This window comes from Trichechus manatus, unplaced genomic scaffold, assembly GCF_000243295.1.
Source record: "Trichechus manatus latirostris isolate Lorelei unplaced genomic scaffold, TriManLat1.0 scaffold00015, whole genome shotgun sequence".
NCBI classification, from domain to species: domain Eukaryota; kingdom Metazoa; phylum Chordata; class Mammalia; order Sirenia; family Trichechidae; genus Trichechus; species Trichechus manatus.
The window spans coordinates 3047193-3056036 of record NW_004443951.1 but is presented as its reverse complement, the minus strand read 5'-3'; the positions used below and the strand labels follow the sequence as shown (position 1 = coordinate 3056036).

The following is an 8844-nucleotide window of genomic DNA, read 5'->3' as shown; positions in this document are numbered from 1 at the left end:
ACAAAAGGACAAATACTGTATGAGACCATTCTTATAAAAACACATGAAAATGTTTCCACACAGAAAGAAACAATCTTTGATGGTTACAAGGGAGGGGAGGGGTGGAGAGGGAAAAACACTAACTAGATAGGAGATGACTGGTAACTTCGGAGAAGGGTAAGACAGTACACAATACTGAGGAAGTCAGTACAATTTGACCAGGGCAAAGTCACAGAAGCTTCACAGACACATTCAAATACACTGAGGGATCAAGCTACTAGGCTGAGGACTGGGGACCATGGTCTTGGGGATATCTAGCTCAATCAGCATAACATAGGTCTATAAAGAAAATGTTCTACATCTGACCGTGGTGAGTAGCATCTGGAGTCTTAAAAGCCTGCGACCGGCCATCTAAGATAAATCTACTGGTCCCATCCCAGCTGGAGCAAAGGAGAATGAAGAAAACCAAAAACACAAGGGAAAAATTAGTCCAAAGGACTAATGGACCACAACTACCACAACCTCCACCAGACTGAGCCCAGAACAACCAGATGGTAGCCGGTTACCACCACAGACTGCTCTGGCAGGGATCACAATAGAGGGTCTCAGACAGTGTGGGAGAAAAACGTACAATAAAATTGAAGTTCACAAAAAAAAAGAAAAAAAAAAAAGACCAGGCTTGCTGGTCTGACAGAGACTGGAGAAACCCCAAGAGCGTGGCCCCCAGACATCCTTTTAACTCAGTAATGAAGTTACTTCTGAGGTTCACCCTTCAGCCAAAGATTAGACAATCTATAGAGCTAGTAACAACACACATGAGGAACGTGCTTCGTAGTTCAATCATGTATACGAGATTAATGGGTACACCAGCCCAAAAGCAAACACAGAAGGCAGGAAGGGACAGGAAAACTGGACGAATAGAAACAGGGAACTCTGGGTGGAGAAGAGGAGAGTGTTGACACATTGCACGGTTGGCAATCAATGTCACAAAACAGTTTGTGTATTAACCATTTAATGAGAAACTAATTTGCTCTGTAAACTTTCATCTAAAGCACAACTTAAAAAAAAAACTGTATGTGATCAAATTGACAACAGCAACTAGAAAGATTAGATAGGAACCTCAGGGGGCAGTGAGTCTATATTAATGAGGGAGGAACAACTCAGAAAAGGAGAGTGAGAATGGCTGCACAACTCCAAAGAATATAATCAATGTCACTAAACGGTACATGTAGAAATTGTTGAAATGGTGTATGTTTTGCTGTGCATATTCTCAACAACAACAAAATAAATAAAATTTAAAGAAAAAAAAGACTGACAATACAAGTGTCAGAGAAAATGTGGAGAAAGTGAAACCCTCATACATTGCTGGTGTGAATATAAAATGGTGCAGCCACTTTGGAAAACAGTTTGGCAGTTCCTCAAAACGTTAATAACAAATTTGTCAAATGACCCAACAATTCCACTCCTGGGTATATACCCAAGAAAAATGAAAACACGCATCCACAGAAAAACTTTTACATAAATGTGAATAACACTATTATTAATAATAGCCAAAGAGTGGCACCAACCCAAATGTCCATTCACTAACGTGTGAATAAACAAAATGTGGTATATCCCCATTCGATCCAGCAATCCCACTCCTAGGAATGTATCCTAGAGAAATAAGAGTCGTCACTTGAATAGACATATGCACACCTTTGTTCATGGCAGCATTGTTCACAATAGCAAAACAATGGAAACAACCTAGACGCCCATCAACAGATGAATGGATAAACTATGGTACATACACACAATGGAGTACTATGCAACGAGAAAGAATAAGGATGAATCTGTGAAGCATCCCATAACACGGATGAAACTGGAGGACATTATGCTGAGTGAAACAAGTCAATCACAAAAGGACAAATATTGTATGAGACCTCTACTGTAAAAACCCATGAAAAAGTTCACACACAAAAAGTAACAATCTTTGCTGGTTATCAGGGATGGGAGGGGTGGGGAGGATATACTAAATAGGCAATAGGTAAGTGGTACCTTGGGTGAAAGGTGTACACAATACAAGGGAAACCAGCACAACTTGTACAAGGAAAGGTCATGGAAGCTCCACAGACACATCCAAACTCCCTGAGGGACTGAACTGCTGGGCGGAGGGCTGTGGGGACCATGGTCTCGGGGAATATCTAGCTCAACTGGCCTAACACAGTTTATAAAGACAATGTTCTACATTCTACCTTGGTGAGTAGCATCTGGGGTCTTAAAAGCCTGTGAGGAGCCATCTAAGATACTCCACTGGTCTCATCCCTTCGGGAGCAAGGGAGAATGAAGAGAACAAGATACAAGGAAAAGATTACTCTGAAGGACTAATGCACCACAGCTACCAAGGCCTCCACCAGACTAAGTCCAGTACAGCTAGATGGTGCCCAGCTATCACCACTCACTGCTCTGACAAGGATCGCAACAGAGGGTTCTGGACAGATCTGGAGAAGGATGTAAAACAAAATTCTAACTCACAAAAAAAAGACCAGATTTACTGGCCTAAACGAGACTGGAGAAACCCCAAGAGTATGGCCCCCAGACACCTTTTTAGCTCAGTGGTGAAGTCATTTCCGAGGTTCACTGTTCAGCCTGGGAGTGGACAGCCCCATAAAACCAAATGGGACTAATGAGGTACAGCAGTCTAGTGACAAGGGCCAGAAGGCAGAAGGGGACAGGAAAGCTGGTAATAGGGAACCCAAGGTTGAGTAAGGATAGTGTTGATGTGTTGTGAGGTTGTTAACCATTGTCACAGGGCAACATATGGACTAACTGTTAACTAAGAAACTATTTTGTTCCGTAAGCCTTCATCTAAAGTGAGAATAGCAGCACAATTGGAAGAGCGTAGCTGATGTCACTAAACTGTGCATGTAGAAATTTTTGAAATGGTGTATCTTTAGCTATGTATATTTTCACCAAAAAAAAAAAAAAAGGTCGAGAAGGGAGAGGGTTGACATGTTGTGGGGTTGTTAACCAATGTCATAAAACAATATGTGTACTACTGTTTCATGAGAAACTATTTGTTCTGTAAGCCTTCACCTGAAGTACAATAAAAAAAAAAAGTGGTATATCCATACAATAAAATATCATTCAGTCACAAAAGGAATGAAATACTGATACCTGCTACAATGTGGATGCAGCCTGAAAATATTATGCTAAGTGAAAGAAGTCAGACATAAAAGGCCATATATTGTATGATTCCACTTGTATGAAATGCCCAGAACAGCAAATACACAGAGACAAAAACTAGCTTAGTGGCTGTCAGGGACTAGGGGGAGGAAGGAATGAGGAATGACTATTAACGGGCTGATGTTTCTTTTTGGAGTGAAGAAAATGTTCTGGAATTAGAGGTGATGGTTACACAACCTTACGAATATACTAAAAACCACTGAACTGTATACTTTAAAACAGTGAAACTTATGGTATGTAAATCATATCTCAATCAAGGAAAAGAAAGAATATACTATTACATACTCAAAGCAATAATGTTCTCACATGTCATGCAGTCTTTGGTAAACACCACTCTACATTCACAGAGAAGAAGGAAAAAAGCAAATAGTATCTTAATATTATGAAAACCACTCTACACTCAGAGAGAAGGAAAAAAAGCAAACAGTATCTTAATATTATGAAAACAGTTTTGACTCAGAGACCCCCAAGGTCACCAGACATATTTTGAATACCAGTGGTCCAAACTAATATTCAGCACATGATGAGAGCTTAACGTATACTTAATGACTGATCAATTTTAATAATGAAATTAAACTACAGTGGCTAACAAAATATAATAAAGTTTAATTGTTCTGTATAATCCATACCATATGTAGTTAAAAAAATTTTTTTCTGCCAATGTATGTGCTTATACTGAATGTAACACCCTCTGCATACTAAATTATAGCACCTTAAGCTTGCGATGCAGCATTAGTATAGCAGTTAAGAGCTGGCTTTAGACTTAGACACCCTGTGTTCAAATACTGGTTCTGCAGCTCACTAGCTGTGAGATCTTGTCCAAGGTACTTATCCCTTCTGCGTCTTGCTTTCCTCACCTACAAATGAGGATAATAAAAGTAAAAAGGGTTGCTGTGAGGACTAAGTTAATACTTGAAAGAGCTTGAGAAAGAGACTAGCACATATTAAGTATTCAGTAAGTTATTTATTATCATTGTAAATCAAGTACTCATTTAAAACTATCAGACGCTTGTGTAATTTACAAACATACCTATTTCCTTTTGAAAGCACAGGCTGCTTTGTCTAAAGCAAAGTCTAAGGACTTTGCTCATCTTTACTGATGAACACTGAGAGCTTATCTAAATGCCTCTCCCGCTTTCCAGCTCATACTCCCCAATGCCATATCCTACTGCTTTCTAAAGCTAAACTACAAAGTAGTCAACTAATCCAAGCCATGGAATGAAAAACTTACTGAATAACCACAGCAATACGATTTTTTCCAGACGTAGCTTCTCAAAAGAATTTTCTAAGAAATTAAAATTTTGAGACAATAAGATTTGGACCACAGGATCCAGAAATAAACCAGTCTGGAACACAGCAACTAGGGAGAGGAGAGTGCAGTGGTGTGGAAAGGATCACTTGACTATCTTCTGAAGACAAAGGTAGAGTTTGTCGATAAGGATGCCGCGGACAAAGAAATACCAGACTAGGAGTCAGAACACAGTTTTAATCACAGCTCAACCACTATTTCACTTGGTGATACCGCTTACAAGATAAAAATTCAAAAGCCTTAATTTAACATACATGGCCATTCACAATCTGTCATTTTCCAATCATTTCTCTCACTACTCTAGACAGAAATCCTCAATTCCTGTCATACTGAATTTCTCACTCTTTCCCCCCAACACCAAGCCCCAGCACAATTTATCATCTTTGCTTTTGCTGTTCTCTAACTCTGGAATGTCTTCCCGTCCATCCTGTTGTGTACTTAGCAAACTCCTACTCATCCCTCAAGAGACATCTTAATCATCATCTTCCCTCTGAACTCCCAGTCTAGCGTGTTGTAATTTATCTGTATTATATGTAAATCCAGTTCCTTGAAGGCAAAGATTGACTATCCTGTATTTTTCTATCTCTAAAACCTAGCAGTGTCCACCATACAGTATAAATACAAATGTTTGATGAACAGATGAATGGTTAATCAACGAGCAAACGAGCAACTTTAAGTGAAGCACTTCACTTCTGAAAGCCTTAGTTTCTCCTTCTACAGAACTGAGACAATATACACCAGAGAAACAACGTGGCATATATATTAGAAAGAGCAAGCAGATCTGCTTTGAGTCTAACTCTATGATCTTTAACAAATTACTTGACTTCTGTGAGTCACAGATTCCTCATCTATAAAACAAGTTTCATAGTAATTACAACGAACAAGTGGAAAAAAATAATAATAATACATAAAACATGCCTAGCACAGTGCCTTGAACAAAACAGGTACTCAAATGTTAGTTCCCGCTTTCTTCCCCTTTAACCCAAAGGATAATTACGGACATCCAATGAGATAATTTGATGTGAAAACAATTTGGAAACATAACACACTACACAACTTAAATCTCCCACTTAAGAGGAAAAAAATCTGAACTGTTCATCTCTGCATTTATAATCTCCTTTCCTTTTTTTGGACTTGAACCATTCATCTCTGCATTTATTATCCCTTTTTCTCTTTTTGAACGTGTAACCTGGGAACATTATTCTGGTTTTTAAACATTTCTCCAAATTATCCAATTATCTAGGATTCTAGAATTGAAACAGTTCGTTTTAGTTGAGTATAAACATTGTAATGCCTCTAAGATAAAGAACAAAAATGTCCATATATCCTGCTTTGAACTATTGTGGTCCTTTTCCCTAGCCTTTCAGGTCTTTCTAGAATTGTTCTTTCTTAAAACATATTTCTGTCCGCAGTAATGACTTTAACTGAATTCTGCAATATTATTTTATGAATTCAAGCACTTACAATTTATTTTAGAAACAAAGACACTTCAATGATATGTTATATCAAAAAGGTCTGACTATTTTTTAAAGGCTACACAAAATTTACCGGCATCAACATTACAGGTAAGTCTTGTTTCTTTGAAACCATAAACTTTCTGCAGTGAATAAATTCAAACACCTTTCTCTACACACAGATCATGATGTGACATTCCATAAAGAACATCACATAATTAATGGTACTTATTATTATACATGTAAAGGTTGACTCTGAGGTCAAAAAAAGTTCTCTACTTACTCTTACTAAAATGAGTTTGCTCTGACAACTAATAAAAATTGTCTTGAAACAGCTTTTTCTTGATTAGAGATATTTATAATTACCATTGTAAAATTTTATTTAATGGGTTAAAATTAAAATGTAGACACTGTATTGCTCTTGCTAGATTAATTAAAAATAAATGTAATTCTAAGTGTGATTCAGGATTTACAAAATTGAATAAAACTTGCTTGCATGAGAATCTATTGTTCATTTATCTGTATTACTGTATTACTAGCACTTTGGCCTAGGACAATAAAAGGCTTTAAATTTCATTTTTATATTTAGATGTTTACTTAACTTAAAACACAAAATATGTCAATAGCTTTCACTTCCGCTTCTGGATTATTTCAAGGAAGCATTGTTTTTCATTTTTCCATACTGACAGAAAGAAAAACTGCAAACAGCAGAAAAATATATCTAAAAGATCTTTTTTAAAAAGCAACTTTCTTTTGTTTATATTAGATACCATAAATACTTTTTTAAAACATAGAACAACTTAAAAATCCTTATATTCCCAAAAGTTTATGGTTTTTAAGATGAAATCTTTAAAACTTGTTTATAAAAGCATTACAGTACACCAGACACTAGTGAATTAACTATCTTAAGCACAGCTTAAGATCAATATGTCACAACTTTACAAACTGTAACTAATCGGTACTAAGGTGCAGGTTAGCGCAGCAAAAATTCCAAGGAAAGAGACATACAAGGGTTCTTAACTTATAGAAACTTCCAGCGTTCAATTTACTCATATATAGGACATGCAGCTCGCTACTGGCCAAAAAAAAAAAAAGTCGACTTTTCTTTTTAAACCATCCCACGGTTCAACACCTTGGTATGAATTCTCTCTAAACAATGATATCCGGTTGAGATTATCCATTTTTATTAGCTAATAGTTTTCATTACTTTCAAAACAGAAACAGGATATGTTGTGTTTCACCAAGTGTTACACATCTAGATACTACAAGACTTGCCGAATAAATCTTTGGAAACAAAAGGTAATCTGATACACTAGAGTTAATTATTAAATGCATGCAAACAATATACAAATCGAATTGCATTTCTGGACACTAATTTAAAATCCCAAAAGGGAGTCGAACCTCAAAGTTGTTGGGAACTACGTTTGTATCAAAAAGATATCAAAATGAAGAAACATGGTATAGAGAAACTAAGATCTCGCTCAAAGTGAACAATTCATCTGATCTGAGATTTAGAAATCTTCTGGGGGAAAAAAATGTTTAATCAATGTTAAAATAATACAGCAATTCATTCCATTCAGGTACGACTAGAAATCCCGCTAATGTGCTTCTTTCAAGCCTAAATATCTCATTCTTTTGCAATCCGGACACCAAAAGATCAGAAACCTCTCGCGGAGGCGTGCAACACACTCGGGGAGTGCTGCTGTTTACAAATACAAATCTCACTGTTTCCCACGTCAAAAGCGCGCATTACCACCATCCAACTGGGTGGGCGGGGGAGAGAAAAGGCGGGTGAGCAAGAAACGAAATCCACACACAAGATACCTCTGCCTTCTCTCCTCCAGACAAGGGCGAGACCAGAGAAAGAAAACATGTATCATGTATTTATATACGTGTGTATATTTACACGTATACAAACCTATATCTTTATCTAAGCAGCGGTGAAAGAAAAGGCACATATGAGAGGGAATCTTACAGGACCCAAGAGAACGCTTAAGCCAATCCCGTTGACTTAAGATCCGCCTCCTTGGGTCTACAGGTTTCGGCCTGGAGCCGGGAGCCCCAGTCTCTCTGAGGAGTTCTGTCCCCAAAGAGTCCCAAAGCCCTCCTCAGGCCGCCGTTCCTCCCTCCCTCATCACTGCCTTCCTCTAGGACACCCGAAGCCCATTCCAGCAAAGAAAGAAGTGTCAGGTCCCATGCGGGCGACTAACACAAGCTTGGGCCGGGCCCCCGACACCTGCGAGGCGCGGCACCTGAGGAGGGCGAACCGGGGGCTACCCGGCCTTCCCGAGCACACCCCCTCAGCGCCGGGCGCCGCTACTGGAGTCTCAGTACCTGCGAGGCCTGCCGACCTACAAACGCGCGCGGCGCCTCCTCATCTCAGTGGCTCCCTCTCCTCCTCCGCCTTTTGCTGCCGCCGCAGCCGTCGTCGCTACCGCCGCTGGAGGCCGGGACACGACGAGCTCAGTACTCCACCGCCATGTCCGCCGCGCCGCGAACTGCATTGTGGGGGGGAAGGGGGGGAGGAGAGAGAGGGAGAGAAAGAGGAGTACTCGCTGAGGGGAGGGGGCCGAGGGAGAGTTAAGGAAGAGGGGGAGGGGAGAAAGGGACGAAGCCCCGAATGGGGTCCTGACTTGGGAAGGTGGGGGGATAGGTGCGAAGGAGACTCGGGAGAGGGGGGATTCAGGAGTGCCCCCTCCCTTCCTTCTGCGAGCTCCCAGGCACCGATTAACCCGGGGTTGAGGTGGGTAGAAACACCACTCAGAGGGGGAGGGGTTACACTCGGGGGCTTGTTGTAGCCGCAAAGAAAGAATGGGGGAGGGGCTGAGGTGGGAGGACAGCGCACTCACACTCTCGCTGAGGAAAGGAACCCGCACGCGA

The 8844-nt window shown here is 40.0% G+C and overlaps 1 protein-coding gene across 6 annotated transcripts in view; it reads right to left on the bottom strand.

The window, feature by feature from the left end:
• TUT4 (terminal uridylyl transferase 4) overlaps positions 1–8463 on the bottom strand; it is a 149553-nt gene extending 141090 nt beyond the window's left edge. For all 6 annotated transcript variants that reach the window (XM_023727063.1, XM_023727066.1, XM_023727065.1 and 3 more), the window contains exon 1: positions 8299–8463. The gene's annotated coding sequence lies outside the window, so the exon portion shown is untranslated. The remainder of the gene's footprint in view (positions 1–8298) is intronic.
• Positions 8464–8844: the final 381 nt, after the last annotated feature.